Source organism: Taudactylus pleione, unplaced genomic scaffold (genome assembly GCF_031769625.1).
Source record: "Taudactylus pleione unplaced genomic scaffold, aTauple2 ptg000248l, whole genome shotgun sequence".
NCBI lineage: Eukaryota > Metazoa > Chordata > Amphibia > Anura > Myobatrachidae > Taudactylus > Taudactylus pleione.
Genome location: NW_028284650.1, coordinates 4,360,001 through 4,377,162, shown reverse-complemented (window position 1 = coordinate 4,377,162; position 17,162 = coordinate 4,360,001). Strand labels below are relative to the sequence as shown.

At 35.8% G+C, this 17,162-nt stretch overlaps 25 non-coding genes across 25 annotated transcripts; 12 read left to right on the top strand and 13 right to left on the bottom strand.

The window, feature by feature from the left end:
• Positions 1–944: 944 nt before the first annotated feature.
• Positions 945–1,016, bottom strand: TRNAE-UUC (transfer RNA glutamic acid (anticodon UUC)). The gene has a single exon. It is a non-coding gene; the product is annotated as a tRNA-Glu (tRNA).
• Positions 1,017–1,134: 118 nt separating this feature from the next.
• On the top strand, positions 1,135–1,207 carry TRNAM-CAU (transfer RNA methionine (anticodon CAU)). Its single transcript has one exon. It is a non-coding gene; the product is annotated as a tRNA-Met (tRNA).
• Positions 1,208–2,460: 1,253 nt separating this feature from the next.
• TRNAE-UUC (transfer RNA glutamic acid (anticodon UUC)) lies at positions 2,461–2,532 on the bottom strand. Its single transcript has one exon. It is a non-coding gene; the product is annotated as a tRNA-Glu (tRNA).
• A 118-nt stretch (positions 2,533–2,650) lies between these two features.
• On the top strand, positions 2,651–2,723 carry TRNAM-CAU (transfer RNA methionine (anticodon CAU)). The gene has a single exon. It is a non-coding gene; the product is annotated as a tRNA-Met (tRNA).
• Positions 2,724–3,625: 902 nt separating this feature from the next.
• On the bottom strand, positions 3,626–3,697 carry TRNAE-UUC (transfer RNA glutamic acid (anticodon UUC)). The gene has a single exon. It is a non-coding gene; the product is annotated as a tRNA-Glu (tRNA).
• Positions 3,698–3,815: 118 nt separating this feature from the next.
• On the top strand, positions 3,816–3,888 carry TRNAM-CAU (transfer RNA methionine (anticodon CAU)). Its single transcript has one exon. It is a non-coding gene; the product is annotated as a tRNA-Met (tRNA).
• A 1,245-nt stretch (positions 3,889–5,133) lies between these two features.
• TRNAE-UUC (transfer RNA glutamic acid (anticodon UUC)) lies at positions 5,134–5,205 on the bottom strand. The gene has a single exon. It is a non-coding gene; the product is annotated as a tRNA-Glu (tRNA).
• A 118-nt stretch (positions 5,206–5,323) lies between these two features.
• On the top strand, positions 5,324–5,396 carry TRNAM-CAU (transfer RNA methionine (anticodon CAU)). Its single transcript has one exon. It is a non-coding gene; the product is annotated as a tRNA-Met (tRNA).
• Positions 5,397–6,298: 902 nt separating this feature from the next.
• On the bottom strand, positions 6,299–6,370 carry TRNAE-UUC (transfer RNA glutamic acid (anticodon UUC)). Its single transcript has one exon. It is a non-coding gene; the product is annotated as a tRNA-Glu (tRNA).
• Positions 6,371–6,488: 118 nt separating this feature from the next.
• Positions 6,489–6,561, top strand: TRNAM-CAU (transfer RNA methionine (anticodon CAU)). Its single transcript has one exon. It is a non-coding gene; the product is annotated as a tRNA-Met (tRNA).
• A 902-nt stretch (positions 6,562–7,463) lies between these two features.
• On the bottom strand, positions 7,464–7,535 carry TRNAE-UUC (transfer RNA glutamic acid (anticodon UUC)). Its single transcript has one exon. It is a non-coding gene; the product is annotated as a tRNA-Glu (tRNA).
• A 118-nt stretch (positions 7,536–7,653) lies between these two features.
• Positions 7,654–7,726, top strand: TRNAM-CAU (transfer RNA methionine (anticodon CAU)). Its single transcript has one exon. It is a non-coding gene; the product is annotated as a tRNA-Met (tRNA).
• A 1,253-nt stretch (positions 7,727–8,979) lies between these two features.
• On the bottom strand, positions 8,980–9,051 carry TRNAE-UUC (transfer RNA glutamic acid (anticodon UUC)). The gene has a single exon. It is a non-coding gene; the product is annotated as a tRNA-Glu (tRNA).
• Positions 9,052–9,169: 118 nt separating this feature from the next.
• Positions 9,170–9,242, top strand: TRNAM-CAU (transfer RNA methionine (anticodon CAU)). The gene has a single exon. It is a non-coding gene; the product is annotated as a tRNA-Met (tRNA).
• A 902-nt stretch (positions 9,243–10,144) lies between these two features.
• On the bottom strand, positions 10,145–10,216 carry TRNAE-UUC (transfer RNA glutamic acid (anticodon UUC)). Its single transcript has one exon. It is a non-coding gene; the product is annotated as a tRNA-Glu (tRNA).
• Positions 10,217–10,334: 118 nt separating this feature from the next.
• Positions 10,335–10,407, top strand: TRNAM-CAU (transfer RNA methionine (anticodon CAU)). Its single transcript has one exon. It is a non-coding gene; the product is annotated as a tRNA-Met (tRNA).
• Positions 10,408–11,660: 1,253 nt separating this feature from the next.
• Positions 11,661–11,732, bottom strand: TRNAE-UUC (transfer RNA glutamic acid (anticodon UUC)). Its single transcript has one exon. It is a non-coding gene; the product is annotated as a tRNA-Glu (tRNA).
• A 118-nt stretch (positions 11,733–11,850) lies between these two features.
• Positions 11,851–11,923, top strand: TRNAM-CAU (transfer RNA methionine (anticodon CAU)). The gene has a single exon. It is a non-coding gene; the product is annotated as a tRNA-Met (tRNA).
• A 902-nt stretch (positions 11,924–12,825) lies between these two features.
• On the bottom strand, positions 12,826–12,897 carry TRNAE-UUC (transfer RNA glutamic acid (anticodon UUC)). The gene has a single exon. It is a non-coding gene; the product is annotated as a tRNA-Glu (tRNA).
• A 118-nt stretch (positions 12,898–13,015) lies between these two features.
• On the top strand, positions 13,016–13,088 carry TRNAM-CAU (transfer RNA methionine (anticodon CAU)). The gene has a single exon. It is a non-coding gene; the product is annotated as a tRNA-Met (tRNA).
• Positions 13,089–14,333: 1,245 nt separating this feature from the next.
• Positions 14,334–14,405, bottom strand: TRNAE-UUC (transfer RNA glutamic acid (anticodon UUC)). The gene has a single exon. It is a non-coding gene; the product is annotated as a tRNA-Glu (tRNA).
• A 118-nt stretch (positions 14,406–14,523) lies between these two features.
• On the top strand, positions 14,524–14,596 carry TRNAM-CAU (transfer RNA methionine (anticodon CAU)). The gene has a single exon. It is a non-coding gene; the product is annotated as a tRNA-Met (tRNA).
• A 902-nt stretch (positions 14,597–15,498) lies between these two features.
• TRNAE-UUC (transfer RNA glutamic acid (anticodon UUC)) lies at positions 15,499–15,570 on the bottom strand. Its single transcript has one exon. It is a non-coding gene; the product is annotated as a tRNA-Glu (tRNA).
• Positions 15,571–15,688: 118 nt separating this feature from the next.
• Positions 15,689–15,761, top strand: TRNAM-CAU (transfer RNA methionine (anticodon CAU)). The gene has a single exon. It is a non-coding gene; the product is annotated as a tRNA-Met (tRNA).
• A 1,245-nt stretch (positions 15,762–17,006) lies between these two features.
• On the bottom strand, positions 17,007–17,078 carry TRNAE-UUC (transfer RNA glutamic acid (anticodon UUC)). Its single transcript has one exon. It is a non-coding gene; the product is annotated as a tRNA-Glu (tRNA).
• Between the last annotated feature and the right edge of the window lie 84 nt (positions 17,079–17,162).

Genomic DNA, 17,162 nt, shown 5'->3' with positions numbered 1-17,162 from the left:
TCGTTCAAATCGTTCAAATCGTTTAGTCGTTCATCTGACAAATCTGACAAGTCTGACAAATCTGACCGTGTGTACGCTCCATAAGAGATGCAGCACTTTGTCTAACAAACTTGACTGCATTCAAATTTTACCTTTCTTGTTGAGTGGAGTATTCTGTTTTTTTTTTTTCAAAATAAGCTTTCATAACTCACGTGACCACTAATAGATTTCAGACCAGCAATATCAGAAAAGATATCAAATAATTTGTCCAAGATGGACCCTATTTATATAAAATAGTTAATAGAAATCATTTTTCATGGTCATAGTCAAAACTTTGTCCTCAGAAATCTTACCGCCAATGGATTTTAGACCTTAATTAATGGCAAAGGTGTGTTCAAATCACTTATCACATTTACAACAATTTTTTATTTTGTGTTTCATGCTTTTTGCCCTGATAGAGGTACATTGCAATCTCCAAGCCTCTATTCTGTTACTTATAATATTGATAGAACATTTGGAAATTTTTCCTCTAAGAATTGGTGGAGTTTTCTGTTTCTAAGATGACATGTGCCCTCAATCTTTTGTTTATTTCTGAATGATTTCAGAGCAAGAATAGTGGGAATTGTGATAATTTATTTCTCAGAATTGGAATCAATACAGAAGAAAGTGGAGCACAAGGCATTGTTCTAGTCTTCTTTGTGATTTTATTCCCTCAGAGCTTTGCAATGCAATCAAAGAGCCACAATTCCATTTCTCACAAAGATTCAGGACATCTTAAATTTTACCTGTCTTCAGTTAAAGACAAATGATAATGGCATAAATATTGTCATAACTGGAAGAAGCAACACACATGTGCAATTGGGACCACATCAGGTACCAATCAGACAGAAGGAAACACTTGGCTGCAATTATTATCTTTTGGTCCTCTGTTTTTGAATCTGTCTTAAAACAGCAATAAGGTTGTATTCCCATACCGGGAGTCGAACCCGGGCCGCCTGGGTGAAAACCAGGAATCCTAACCGCTAGACCATATGGGAAGATGTTGATTGCGTCCTTCACTGTTTCATATAATATAAAAAAAAAACATTTCACTGACATTATTTTGTTAAACAAAAATAATCCCACCATGTCAAAAATGAAGTAAATAAGGCGGGAGCCTTGTTAGCGCAGTAGGTAGCGCGTCAGTCTCATAATCTGAAGGTCGTGAGTTCAATCCTCACACAGGGCATTTTTATTGATGTTTGTTTTGAGAGCATGGCATTGCAATCTAATGGTGCATACACACGATCAGATTTTTTCTTCAGATATGGACGATAACGATTTAAAAATCGTTCAGTCGTTCATATCTGAAGGAAAATCGTTCATATCTGACATGCCTGAACGATGGACGATCAACGATGCGCGTTCCCGTTTGTCAGATAACGATATCTGACATCTGATGGGTTTGCAGTCAGACTTGGACGATTCCATTCATTTTAATGCAGTCAAAAATCGTTCAATCGTTCAAATCGTTCAAAACTTTGGTCAAATCGTTCAAATCGTTCAAATCGTTTAGTCGTTCAGTCGTTCATCTGACAAATCTGACAAGTCTGACAAATCTGACCGTGTGTACGCTCCATAAGAGATGCAGCACTTTGTCTAACAAACTTGACTGCATTCAAATTTTACCTTTCTTGTTGAGTGGAGTATTCTGTTTTTTTTTTTTCAAAATAAGCTTTCATAACTCACGTGACCACTAATAGATTTCAGACCAGCAATATCAGAAAAGATATCAAATAATTTGTCCAAGATGGACCCTATTTATATAAAATAGTTAATAGAAATCATTTTTCATGGTCATAGTCAAAACTTTGTCCTCAGAAATCTTACCGCCAATGGATTTTAGACCTTAATTAATGGCAAAGGTGTGTTCAAATCACTTATCACATTTACAACAATTTTTTATTTTGTGTTTCATGCTTTTTGCCCTGATAGAGGTACATTGCAATCTCCAAGCCTCTATTCTGTTACTTATAATATTGATAGAACATTTGGAAATTTTTCCTCTAAGAATTGGTGGAGTTTTCTGTTTCTAAGATGACATGTGCCCTCAATCTTTTGTTTATTTCTGAATGATTTCAGAGCAAGAATAGTGGGAATTGTGATAATTTATTTCTCAGAATTGGAATCAATACAGAAGAAAGTGGAGCACAAGGCATTGTTCTAGTCTTCTTTGTGATTTTATTCCCTCAGAGCTTTGCAATGCAATCAAAGAGCCACAATTCCATTTCTCACAAAGATTCAGGACATCTTAAATTTTACCTGTCTTCAGTTAAAGACAAATGATAATGGCATAAATATTGTCATAACTGGAAGAAGCAACACACATGTGCAATTGGGACCACATCAGGTACCAATCAGACAGAAGGAAACACTTGGCTGCAATTATTATCTTTTGGTCCTCTGTTTTTGAATCTGTCTTAAAACAGCAATAAGGTTGTATTCCCATACCGGGAGTCGAACCCGGGCCGCCTGAGTGAAAACCAGGAATCCTAACCGCTAGACCATATGGGAAGATGTCGATTGTGTCCTTCACTGTTTCATATAATATAAAAAAAAAACATTTCACTGACATTATTTTGTTAAACAAAAATAATCCCACCATGTCAAAAATGAAGTAAATAAGGCAGGAGCCTTGTTAGCGCAGTAGGTAGCGCGTCAGTCTCATAATCTGAAGGTCATGAGTTCAATCCTCACACAGGGCATTTTTATTGATGTTTGTTTTGAGAGCATGGCATTGCAATCTAAAAGATGCAGCACTTTGTCTAACAAACTTGACTGCATTCAAATTTTACCTTTCTTGTTGAGTGGAGTATTCTGTTTTTTTTTTTCAAAATAAGCTTTCATAACTCACGTGACCACTAATAGATTTCAGACCAGCAATATCAGAAAAGATATCAAATAATTTGTCCAAGATGGACCCTATTTATATAAAATAGTTAATAGAAATCATTTTTCATGGTCATAGTCAAAACTTTGTCCTCAGAAATCTTACCGCCAATGGATTTTAGACCTTAATTAATGGCAAATGTGTGTTCAAATCACTTATCACATTTACAACAATTTTTTATTTTGTGTTTCATGCTTTTTGCCCTGATAGAGGTACATTGCAATCTCCAAGCCTCTATTCTGTTACTTACAATATTGATAGAACATTTGGAAATTTTTCCTCTAAGAATTGGTGGAGTTTTCTGTTTCTAAGATGACATGTGCCCTCAATCTTTTGTTTATTTCTGAATGATTTCAGAGCAAGAATAGTGGGAATTGTGATAATTTATTTCTCAGAATTGGAATCAATACAGAAGAAAGTGGAGCACAAGGCATTGTTCTAGTCTTCTTTGTGATTTTATTCCCTCAGAGCTTTGCAATGCAATCAAAGAGCCACAATTCCATTTCTCACAAAGATTCAGGACATCTTAAATTTTACCTGTCTTCAGTTAAAGACAAATGATAATGGCATAAATATTGTCATAACTGGAAGAAGCAACACACATGTGCAATTGGGACCACATCAGGTACCAATCAGACAGAAGGAAACACTTGGCTGCAATTATTATCTTTTGGTCCTCTGTTTTTGAATCTGTCTTAAAACAGCAATAAGGTTGTATTCCCATACCGGGAGTCGAACCCGGGCCGCCTGGGTGAAAACCAGGAATCCTAACCGCTAGACCATATGGGAAGATGTCGATTGTGTCCTTCACTGTTTCATATAATATAAAAAAAAAACATTTCACTGACATTATTTTGTTAAACAAAAATAATCCCACCATGTCAAAAATGAAGTAAATAAGGCGGGAGCCTTGTTAGCGCAGTAGGTAGCGCGTCAGTCTCATAATCTGAAGGTCGTGAGTTCAATCCTCACACAGGGCATTTTTATTGATGTTTGTTTTGAGAGCATGGCATTGCAATCTAATGGTGCATACACACGATCAGATTTTTTCTTCAGATATGGACGATAACGATTTAAAAATCGTTCAGTCGTTCATATCTGAAGGAAAATCGTTCATATCTGACATGCCTGAACGATGGACGATCAACGATGCGCGTTCCCGTTTGTCAGATAACGATATCTGACATCTGATGGGTTTGCAGTCAGACTTGGACGATTCCATTCATTTTAATGCAGTCAAAAATCGTTCAATCGTTCAAATCGTTCAAAACTTTGGTCAAATCGTTCAAATCGTTCAAATCGTTTAGTCGTTCATCTGACAAATCTGACAAGTCTGACAAATCTGACCGTGTGTACGCTCCATAAGAGATGCAGCACTTTGTCTAACAAACTTGACTGCATTCAAATTTTACCTTTCTTGTTGAGTGGAGTATTCTGTTTTTTTTTTTTCAAAATAAGCTTTCATAACTCACGTGACCACTAATAGATTTCAGACCAGCAATATCAGAAAAGATATCAAATAATTTGTCCAAGATGGACCCTATTTATATAAAATAGTTAATAGAAATCATTTTTCATGGTCATAGTCAAAACTTTGTCCTCAGAAATCTTACCGCCAATGGATTTTAGACCTTAATTAATGGCAAAGGTGTGTTCAAATCACTTATCACATTTACAACAATTTTTTATTTTGTGTTTCATGCTTTTTGCCCTGATAGAGGTACATTGCAATCTCCAAGCCTCTATTCTGTTACTTATAATATTGATAGAACATTTGGAAATTTTTCCTCTAAGAATTGGTGGAGTTTTCTGTTTCTAAGATGACATGTGCCCTCAATCTTTTGTTTATTTCTGAATGATTTCAGAGCAAGAATAGTGGGAATTGTGATAATTTATTTCTCAGAATTGGAATCAATACAGAAGAAAGTGGAGCACAAGGCATTGTTCTAGTCTTCTTTGTGATTTTATTCCCTCAGAGCTTTGCAATGCAATCAAAGAGCCACAATTCCATTTCTCACAAAGATTCAGGACATCTTAAATTTTACCTGTCTTCAGTTAAAGACAAATGATAATGGCATAAATATTGTCATAACTGGAAGAAGCAACACACATGTGCAATTGGGACCACATCAGGTACCAATCAGACAGAAGGAAACACTTGGCTGCAATTATTATCTTTTGGTCCTCTGTTTTTGAATCTGTCTTAAAACAGCAATAAGGTTGTATTCCCATACCGGGAGTCGAACCCGGGCCGCCTGAGTGAAAACCAGGAATCCTAACCGCTAGACCATATGGGAAGATGTCGATTGTGTCCTTCACTGTTTCATATAATATAAAAAAAAAACATTTCACTGACATTATTTTGTTAAACAAAAATAATCCCACCATGTCAAAAATGAAGTAAATAAGGCAGGAGCCTTGTTAGCGCAGTAGGTAGCGCGTCAGTCTCATAATCTGAAGGTCATGAGTTCAATCCTCACACAGGGCATTTTTATTGATGTTTGTTTTGAGAGCATGGCATTGCAATCTAAAAGATGCAGCACTTTGTCTAACAAACTTGACTGCATTCAAATTTTACCTTTCTTGTTGAGTGGAGTATTCTGTTTTTTTTTTTCAAAATAAGCTTTCATAACTCACGTGACCACTAATAGATTTCAGACCAGCAATATCAGAAAAGATATCAAATAATTTGTCCAAGATGGACCCTATTTATATAAAATAGTTAATAGAAATCATTTTTCATGGTCATAGTCAAAACTTTGTCCTCAGAAATCTTACCGCCAATGGATTTTAGACCTTAATTAATGGCAAATGTGTGTTCAAATCACTTATCACATTTACAACAATTTTTTATTTTGTGTTTCATGCTTTTTGCCCTGATAGAGGTACATTGCAATCTCCAAGCCTCTATTCTGTTACTTACAATATTGATAGAACATTTGGAAATTTTTCCTCTAAGAATTGGTGGAGTTTTCTGTTTCTAAGATGACATGTGCCCTCAATCTTTTGTTTATTTCTGAATGATTTCAGAGCAAGAATAGTGGGAATTGTGATAATTTATTTCTCAGAATTGGAATCAATACAGAAGAAAGTGGAGCACAAGGCATTGTTCTAGTCTTCTTTGTGATTTTATTCCCTCAGAGCTTTGCAATGCAATCAAAGAGCCACAATTCCATTTCTCACAAAGATTCAGGACATCTTAAATTTTACCTGTCTTCAGTTAAAGACAAATGATAATGGCATAAATATTGTCATAACTGGAAGAAGCAACACACATGTGCAATTGGGACCACATCAGGTACCAATCAGACAGAAGGAAACACTTGGCTGCAATTATTATCTTTTGGTCCTCTGTTTTTGAATCTGTCTTAAAACAGCAATAAGGTTGTATTCCCATACCGGGAGTCGAACCCGGGCCGCCTGAGTGAAAACCAGGAATCCTAACCGCTAGACCATATGGGAAGATGTCGATTGTGTCCTTCACTGTTTCATATAATATAAAAAAAAAACATTTCACTGACATTATTTTGTTAAACAAAAATAATCCCACCATGTCAAAAATGAAGTAAATAAGGCAGGAGCCTTGTTAGCGCAGTAGGTAGCGCGTCAGTCTCATAATCTGAAGGTCATGAGTTCAATCCTCACACAGGGCATTTTTATTGATGTTTGTTTTGAGAGCATGGCATTGCAATCTAAAAGATGCAGCACTTTGTCTAACAAACTTGACTGCATTCAAATTTTACCTTTCTTGTTGAGTGGAGTATTCTGTTTTTTTTTTTCAAAATAAGCTTTCATAACTCACGTGACCACTAATAGATTTCAGACCAGCAATATCAGAAAAGATATCAAATAATTTGTCCAAGATGGACCCTATTTATATAAAATAGTTAATAGAAATCATTTTTCATGGTCATAGTCAAAACTTTGTCCTCAGAAATCTTACCGCCAATGGATTTTAGACCTTAATTAATGGCAAATGTGTGTTCAAATCACTTATCACATTTACAACAATTTTTTATTTTGTGTTTCATGCTTTTTGCCCTGATAGAGGTACATTGCAATCTCCAAGCCTCTATTCTGTTACTTATAATATTGATAGAACATTTGGAAATTTTTCCTCTAAGAATTGGTGGAGTTTTCTGTTTCTAAGATGACATGTGCCCTCAATCTTTTGTTTATTTCTGAATGATTTCAGAGCAAGAATAGTGGGAATTGTGATAATTTATTTCTCAGAATTGGAATCAATACAGAAGAAAGTGGAGCACAAGGCATTGTTCTAGTCTTCTTTGTGATTTTATTCCCTCAGAGCTTTGCAATGCAATCAAAGAGCCACAATTCCATTTCTCACAAAGATTCAGGACATCTTAAATTTTACCTGTCTTCAGTTAAAGACAAATGATAATGGCATAAATATTGTCATAACTGGAAGAAGCAACACACATGTGCAATTGGGACCACATCAGGTACCAATCAGACAGAAGGAAACACTTGGCTGCAATTATTATCTTTTGGTCCTCTGTTTTTGAATCTGTCTTAAAACAGCAATAAGGTTGTATTCCCATACCGGGAGTCGAACCCGGGCCGCCTGGGTGAAAACCAGGAATCCTAACCGCTAGACCATATGGGAAGATGTTGATTGCGTCCTTCACTGTTTCATATAATATAAAAAAAAAACATTTCACTGACATTATTTTGTTAAACAAAAATAATCCCACCATGTCAAAAATGAAGTAAATAAGGCGGGAGCCTTGTTAGCGCAGTAGGTAGCGCGTCAGTCTCATAATCTGAAGGTCGTGAGTTCAATCCTCACACAGGGCATTTTTATTGATGTTTGTTTTGAGAGCATGGCATTGCAATCTAATGGTGCATACACACGATCAGATTTTTTCTTCAGATATGGACGATAACGATTTAAAAATCGTTCAGTCGTTCATATCTGAAGGAAAATCGTTCATATCTGACATGCCTGAACGATGGACGATCAACGATGCGCGTTCCCGTTTGTCAGATAACGATATGTGACATCTGATGGGTTTGCAGTCAGACTTGGACGATTCCATTCATTTTAATGCAGTCAAAAATCGTTCAATCGTTCAAATCGTTCAAAACTTTGGTCAAATCGTTCAAATCGTTCAAATCGTTTAGTCGTTCAGTCGTTCATCTGACAAATCTGACAAGTCTGACAAATCTGACCGTGTGTACGCTCCATAAGAGATGCAGCACTTTGTCTAACAAACTTGACTGCATTCAAATTTTACCTTTCTTGTTGAGTGGAGTATTCTGTTTTTTTTTTTTCAAAATAAGCTTTCATAACTCACGTGACCACTAATAGATTTCAGACCAGCAATATCAGAAAAGATATCAAATAATTTGTCCAAGATGGACCCTATTTATATAAAATAGTTAATAGAAATCATTTTTCATGGTCATAGTCAAAACTTTGTCCTCAGAAATCTTACCGCCAATGGATTTTAGACCTTAATTAATGGCAAAGGTGTGTTCAAATCACTTATCACATTTACAACAATTTTTTATTTTGTGTTTCATGCTTTTTGCCCTGATAGAGGTACATTGCAATCTCCAAGCCTCTATTCTGTTACTTACAATATTGATAGAACATTTGGAAATTTTTCCTCTAAGAATTGGTGGAGTTTTCTGTTTCTAAGATGACATGTGCCCTCAATCTTTTGTTTATTTCTGAATGATTTCAGAGCAAGAATAGTGGGAATTGTGATAATTTATTTCTCAGAATTGGAATCAATACAGAAGAAAGTGGAGCACAAGGCATTGTTCTAGTCTTCTTTGTGATTTTATTCCCTCAGAGCTTTGCAATGCAATCAAAGAGCCACAATTCCATTTCTCACAAAGATTCAGGACATCTTAAATTTTACCTGTCTTCAGTTAAAGACAAATGATAATGGCATAAATATTGTCATAACTGGAAGAAGCAACACACATGTGCAATTGGGACCACATCAGGTACCAATCAGACAGAAGGAAACACTTGGCTGCAATTATTATCTTTTGGTCCTCTGTTTTTGAATCTGTCTTAAAACAGCAATAAGGTTGTATTCCCATACCGGGAGTCGAACCCGGGCCGCCTGGGTGAAAACCAGGAATCCTAACCGCTAGACCATATGGGAAGATGTCGATTGTGTCCTTCACTGTTTCATATAATATAAAAAAAAAACATTTCACTGACATTATTTTGTTAAACAAAAATAATCCCACCATGTCAAAAATGAAGTAAATAAGGCAGGAGCCTTGTTAGCGCAGTAGGTAGCGCGTCAGTCTCATAATCTGAAGGTCGTGAGTTCAATCCTCACACAGGGCATTTTTATTGATGTTTGTTTTGAGAGCATGGCATTGCAATCTAAAAGATGCAGCACTTTGTCTAACAAACTTGACTGCATTCAAATTTTACCTTTCTTGTTGAGTGGAGTATTCTGTTTTTTTTTTTCAAAATAAGCTTTCATAACTCACGTGACCACTAATAGATTTCAGACCAGCAATATCAGAAAAGATATCAAATAATTTGTCCAAGATGGACCCTATTTATATAAAATAGTTAATAGAAATCATTTTTCATGGTCATAGTCAAAACTTTGTCCTCAGAAATCTTACCGCCAATGGATTTTAGACCTTAATTAATGGCAAAGGTGTGTTCAAATCACTTATCACATTTACAACAATTTTTTATTTTGTGTTTCATGCTTTTTGCCCTGATAGAGGTACATTGCAATCTCCAAGCCTCTATTCTGTTACTTACAATATTGATAGAACATTTGGAAATTTTTCCTCTAAGAATTGGTGGAGTTTTCTGTTTCTAAGATGACATGTGCCCTCAATCTTTTGTTTATTTCTGAATGATTTCAGAGCAAGAATAGTGGGAATTGTGATAATTTATTTCTCAGAATTGGAATCAATACAGAAGAAAGTGGAGCACAAGGCATTGTTCTAGTCTTCTTTGTGATTTTATTCCCTCAGAGCTTTGCAATGCAATCAAAGAGCCACAATTCCATTTCTCACAAAGATTCAGGACATCTTAAATTTTACCTGTCTTCAGTTAAAGACAAATGATAATGGCATAAATATTGTCATAACTGGAAGAAGCAACACACATGTGCAATTGGGACCACATCAGGTACCAATCAGACAGAAGGAAACACTTGGCTGCAATTATTATCTTTTGGTCCTCTGTTTTTGAATCTGTCTTAAAACAGCAATAAGGTTGTATTCCCATACCGGGAGTCGAACCCGGGCCGCCTGGGTGAAAACCAGGAATCCTAACCGCTAGACCATATGGGAAGATGTTGATTGCGTCCTTCACTGTTTCATATAATATAAAAAAAAAACATTTCACTGACATTATTTTGTTAAACAAAAATAATCCCACCATGTCAAAAATGAAGTAAATAAGGCGGGAGCCTTGTTAGCGCAGTAGGTAGCGCGTCAGTCTCATAATCTGAAGGTCGTGAGTTCAATCCTCACACAGGGCATTTTTATTGATGTTTGTTTTGAGAGCATGGCATTGCAATCTAATGGTGCATACACACGATCAGATTTTTTCTTCAGATATGGACGATAACGATTTAAAAATCGTTCAGTCGTTCATATCTGAAGGAAAATCGTTCATATCTGACATGCCTGAACGATGGACGATCAACGATGCGCGTTCCCGTTTGTCAGATAACGATATCTGACATCTGATGGGTTTGCAGTCAGACTTGGACGATTCCATTCATTTTAATGCAGTCAAAAATCGTTCAATCGTTCAAATCGTTCAAAACTTTGGTCAAATCGTTCAAATCGTTCAAATCCTTTAGTCGTTCAGTCGTTCATCTGACAAATCTGACAAGTCTGACAAATCTGACCGTGTGTACGCTCCATAAGAGATGCAGCACTTTGTCTAACAAACTTGACTGCATTCAAATTTTACCTTTCTTGTTGAGTGGAGTATTCTGTTTTTTTTTTTTCAAAATAAGCTTTCATAACTCACGTGACCACTAATAGATTTCAGACCAGCAATATCAGAAAAGATATCAAATAATTTGTCCAAGATGGACCCTATTTATATAAAATAGTTAATAGAAATCATTTTTCATGGTCATAGTCAAAACTTTGTCCTCAGAAATCTTACCGCCAATGGATTTTAGACCTTAATTAATGGCAAAGGTGTGTTCAAATCACTTATCACATTTACAACAATTTTTTATTTTGTGTTTCATGCTTTTTGCCCTGATAGAGGTACATTGCAATCTCCAAGCCTCTATTCTGTTACTTATAATATTGATAGAACATTTGGAAATTTTTCCTCTAAGAATTGGTGGAGTTTTCTGTTTCTAAGATGACATGTGCCCTCAATCTTTTGTTTATTTCTGAATGATTTCAGAGCAAGAATAGTGGGAATTGTGATAATTTATTTCTCAGAATTGGAATCAATACAGAAGAAAGTGGAGCACAAGGCATTGTTCTAGTCTTCTTTGTGATTTTATTCCCTCAGAGCTTTGCAATGCAATCAAAGAGCCACAATTCCATTTCTCACAAAGATTCAGGACATCTTAAATTTTACCTGTCTTCAGTTAAAGACAAATGATAATGGCATAAATATTGTCATAACTGGAAGAAGCAACACACATGTGCAATTGGGACCACATCAGGTACCAATCAGACAGAAGGAAACACTTGGCTGCAATTATTATCTTTTGGTCCTCTGTTTTTGAATCTGTCTTAAAACAGCAATAAGGTTGTATTCCCATACCGGGAGTCGAACCCGGGCCGCCTGAGTGAAAACCAGGAATCCTAACCGCTAGACCATATGGGAAGATGTCGATTGTGTCCTTCACTGTTTCATATAATATAAAAAAAAAACATTTCACTGACATTATTTTGTTAAACAAAAATAATCCCACCATGTCAAAAATGAAGTAAATAAGGCAGGAGCCTTGTTAGCGCAGTAGGTAGCGCGTCAGTCTCATAATCTGAAGGTCATGAGTTCAATCCTCACACAGGGCATTTTTATTGATGTTTGTTTTGAGAGCATGGCATTGCAATCTAAAAGATGCAGCACTTTGTCTAACAAACTTGACTGCATTCAAATTTTACCTTTCTTGTTGAGTGGAGTATTCTGTTTTTTTTTTTCAAAATAAGCTTTCATAACTCACGTGACCACTAATAGATTTCAGACCAGCAATATCAGAAAAGATATCAAATAATTTGTCCAAGATGGACCCTATTTATATAAAATAGTTAATAGAAATCATTTTTCATGGTCATAGTCAAAACTTTGTCCTCAGAAATCTTACCGCCAATGGATTTTAGACCTTAATTAATGGCAAATGTGTGTTCAAATCACTTATCACATTTACAACAATTTTTTATTTTGTGTTTCATGCTTTTTGCCCTGATAGAGGTACATTGCAATCTCCAAGCCTCTATTCTGTTACTTACAATATTGATAGAACATTTGGAAATTTTTCCTCTAAGAATTGGTGGAGTTTTCTGTTTCTAAGATGACATGTGCCCTCAATCTTTTGTTTATTTCTGAATGATTTCAGAGCAAGAATAGTGGGAATTGTGATAATTTATTTCTCAGAATTGGAATCAATACAGAAGAAAGTGGAGCACAAGGCATTGTTCTAGTCTTCTTTGTGATTTTATTCCCTCAGAGCTTTGCAATGCAATCAAAGAGCCACAATTCCATTTCTCACAAAGATTCAGGACATCTTAAATTTTACCTGTCTTCAGTTAAAGACAAATGATAATGGCATAAATATTGTCATAACTGGAAGAAGCAACACACATGTGCAATTGGGACCACATCAGGTACCAATCAGACAGAAGGAAACACTTGGCTGCAATTATTATCTTTTGGTCCTCTGTTTTTGAATCTGTCTTAAAACAGCAATAAGGTTGTATTCCCATACCGGGAGTCGAACCCGGGCCGCCTGGGTGAAAACCAGGAATCCTAACCGCTAGACCATATGGGAAGATGTCGATTGTGTCCTTCACTGTTTCATATAATATAAAAAAAAAACATTTCACTGACATTATTTTGTTAAACAAAAATAATCCCACCATGTCAAAAATGAAGTAAATAAGGCGGGAGCCTTGTTAGCGCAGTAGGTAGCGCGTCAGTCTCATAATCTGAAGGTCGTGAGTTCAATCCTCACACAGGGCATTTTTATTGATGTTTGTTTTGAGAGCATGGCATTGCAATCTAATGGTGCATACACACGATCAGATTTTTTCTTCAGATATGGACGATAACGATTTAAAAATCGTTCAGTCGTTCATATCTGAAGGAAAATCGTTCATATCTGACATGCCTGAACGATGGACGATCAACGATGCGCGTTCCCGTTTGTCAGATAACGATATCTGACATCTGATGGGTTTGCAGTCAGACTTGGACGATTCCATTCATTTTAATGCAGTCAAAAATCGTTCAATCGTTCAAATCGTTCAAAACTTTGGTCAAATCGTTCAAATCGTTCAAATCGTTTAGTCGTTCATCTGACAAATCTGACAAGTCTGACAAATCTGACCGTGTGTACGCTCCATAAGAGATGCAGCACTTTGTCTAACAAACTTGACTGCATTCAAATTTTACCTTTCTTGTTGAGTGGAGTATTCTGTTTTTTTTTTTTCAAAATAAGCTTTCATAACTCACGTGACCACTAATAGATTTCAGACCAGCAATATCAGAAAAGATATCAAATAATTTGTCCAAGATGGACCCTATTTATATAAAATAGTTAATAGAAATCATTTTTCATGGTCATAGTCAAAACTTTGTCCTCAGAAATCTTACCGCCAATGGATTTTAGACCTTAATTAATGGCAAAGGTGTGTTCAAATCACTTATCACATTTACAACAATTTTTTATTTTGTGTTTCATGCTTTTTGCCCTGATAGAGGTACATTGCAATCTCCAAGCCTCTATTCTGTTACTTATAATATTGATAGAACATTTGGAAATTTTTCCTCTAAGAATTGGTGGAGTTTTCTGTTTCTAAGATGACATGTGCCCTCAATCTTTTGTTTATTTCTGAATGATTTCAGAGCAAGAATAGTGGGAATTGTGATAATTTATTTCTCAGAATTGGAATCAATACAGAAGAAAGTGGAGCACAAGGCATTGTTCTAGTCTTCTTTGTGATTTTATTCCCTCAGAGCTTTGCAATGCAATCAAAGAGCCACAATTCCATTTCTCACAAAGATTCAGGACATCTTAAATTTTACCTGTCTTCAGTTAAAGACAAATGATAATGGCATAAATATTGTCATAACTGGAAGAAGCAACACACATGTGCAATTGGGACCACATCAGGTACCAATCAGACAGAAGGAAACACTTGGCTGCAATTATTATCTTTTGGTCCTCTGTTTTTGAATCTGTCTTAAAACAGCAATAAGGTTGTATTCCCATACCGGGAGTCGAACCCGGGCCGCCTGAGTGAAAACCAGGAATCCTAACCGCTAGACCATATGGGAAGATGTCGATTGTGTCCTTCACTGTTTCATATAATATAAAAAAAAAACATTTCACTGACATTATTTTGTTAAACAAAAATAATCCCACCATGTCAAAAATGAAGTAAATAAGGCAGGAGCCTTGTTAGCGCAGTAGGTAGCGCGTCAGTCTCATAATCTGAAGGTCATGAGTTCAATCCTCACACAGGGCATTTTTATTGATGTTTGTTTTGAGAGCATGGCATTGCAATCTAAAAGATGCAGCACTTTGTCTAACAAACTTGACTGCATTCAAATTTTACCTTTCTTGTTGAGTGGAGTATTCTGTTTTTTTTTTTCAAAATAAGCTTTCATAACTCACGTGACCACTAATAGATTTCAGACCAGCAATATCAGAAAAGATATCAAATAATTTGTCCAAGATGGACCCTATTTATATAAAATAGTTAATAGAAATCATTTTTCATGGTCATAGTCAAAACTTTGTCCTCAGAAATCTTACCGCCAATGGATTTTAGACCTTAATTAATGGCAAATGTGTGTTCAAATCACTTATCACATTTACAACAATTTTTTATTTTGTGTTTCATGCTTTTTGCCCTGATAGAGGTACATTGCAATCTCCAAGCCTCTATTCTGTTACTTACAATATTGATAGAACATTTGGAAATTTTTCCTCTAAGAATTGGTGGAGTTTTCTGTTTCTAAGATGACATGTGCCCTCAATCTTTTGTTTATTTCTGAATGATTTCAGAGCAAGAATAGTGGGAATTGTGATAATTTATTTCTCAGAATTGGAATCAATACAGAAGAAAGTGGAGCACAAGGCATTGTTCTAGTCTTCTTTGTGATTTTATTCCCTCAGAGCTTTGCAATGCAATCAAAGAGCCACAATTCCATTTCTCACAAAGATTCAGGACATCTTAAATTTTACCTGTCTTCAGTTAAAGACAAATGATAATGGCATAAATATTGTCATAACTGGAAGAAGCAACACACATGTGCAATTGGGACCACATCAGGTACCAATCAGACAGAAGGAAACACTTGGCTGCAATTATTATCTTTTGGTCCTCTGTTTTTGAATCTGTCTTAAAACAGCAATAAGGTTGTATTCCCATACCGGGAGTCGAACCCGGGCCGCCTGGGTGAAAACCAGGAATCCTAACCGCTAGACCATATGGGAAGATGTCGATTGTGTCCTTCACTGTTTCATATAATATAAAAAAAAAACATTTCACTGACATTATTTTGTTAAACAAAAATAATCCCACCATGTCAAAAATGAAGTAAATAAGGCGGGAGCCTTGTTAGCGCAGTAGGTAGCGCGTCAGTCTCATAATCTGAAGGTCGTGAGTTCAATCCTCACACAGGGCATTTTTATTGATGTTTGTTTTGAGAGCATGGCATTGCAATCTAATGGTGCATACACACGATCAGATTTTTTCTTCAGATATGGACGATAACGATTTAAAAATCGTTCAGTCGTTCATATCTGAAGGAAAATCGTTCATATCTGACATGCCTGAACGATGGACGATCAACGATGCGCGTTCCCGTTTGTCAGATAACGATATCTGACATCTGATGGGTTTGCAGTCAGACTTGGACGATTCCATTCATTTTAATGCAGTCAAAAATCGTTCAATCGTTCAAATCGTTCAAAACTTTGGTCAAATCGTTCAAATCGTTCAAATCGTTTAGTCGTTCATCTGACAAATCTGACAAGTCTGACAAATCTGACCGTGTGTACGCTCCATAAGAGATGCAGCACTTTGTCTAACAAACTTGACTGCATTCAAATTTTACCTTTCTTGTTGAGTGGAGTATTCTGTTTTTTTTTTTTCAAAATAAGCTTTCATAACTCACGTGACCACTAATAGATTTCAGACCAGCAATATCAGAAAAGATATCAAATAATTTGTCCAAGATGGACCCTATTTATATAAAATAGTTAATAGAAATCATTTTTCATGGTCATAGTCAAAACTTTGTCCTCAGAAATCTTACCGCCAATGGATTTTAGACCTTAATTAATGGCAAAGGTGTGTTCAAATCACTTATCACATTTACAACAATTTTTTATTTTGTGTTTCATGCTTTTTGCCCTGATAGAGGTACATTGCAATCTCCAAGCCTCTATTCTGTTACTTATAATATTGATAGAACATTTGGAAATTTTTCCTCTAAGAATTGGTGGAGTTTTCTGTTTCTAAGATGACATGTGCCCTCAATCTTTTGTTTATTTCTGAATGATTTCAGAGCAAGAATAGTGGGAATTGTGATAATTTATTTCTCAGAATTGGAATCAATACAGAAGAAAGTGGAGCACAAGGCATTGTTCTAGTCTTCTTTGTGATTTTATTCCCTCAGAGCTTTGCAATGCAATCAAAGAGCCACAATTCCATTTCTCACAAAGATTCAGGACATCTTAAATTTTACCTGTCTTCAGTTAAAGACAAATGATAATGGCATAAATATTGTCATAACTGGAAGAAGCAACACACATGTGCAATTGGGACCACATCAGGTACCAATCAGACAGAAGGAAACACTTGGCTGCAATTATTATCTTTTGGTCCTCTGTTTTTGAATCTGTCTTAAAACAGCAATAAGGTTGTATTCCCATACCGGGAGTCGAACCCGGGCCGCCTGAGTGAAAACCAGGAATCCTAACCGCTAGACCATATGGGAAGATGTCGATTGTGTCCTTCACTGTTTCATATAATATAAAAAAAAAACATTTCACTGACATTATTTTGTTAAACAAAAATAATC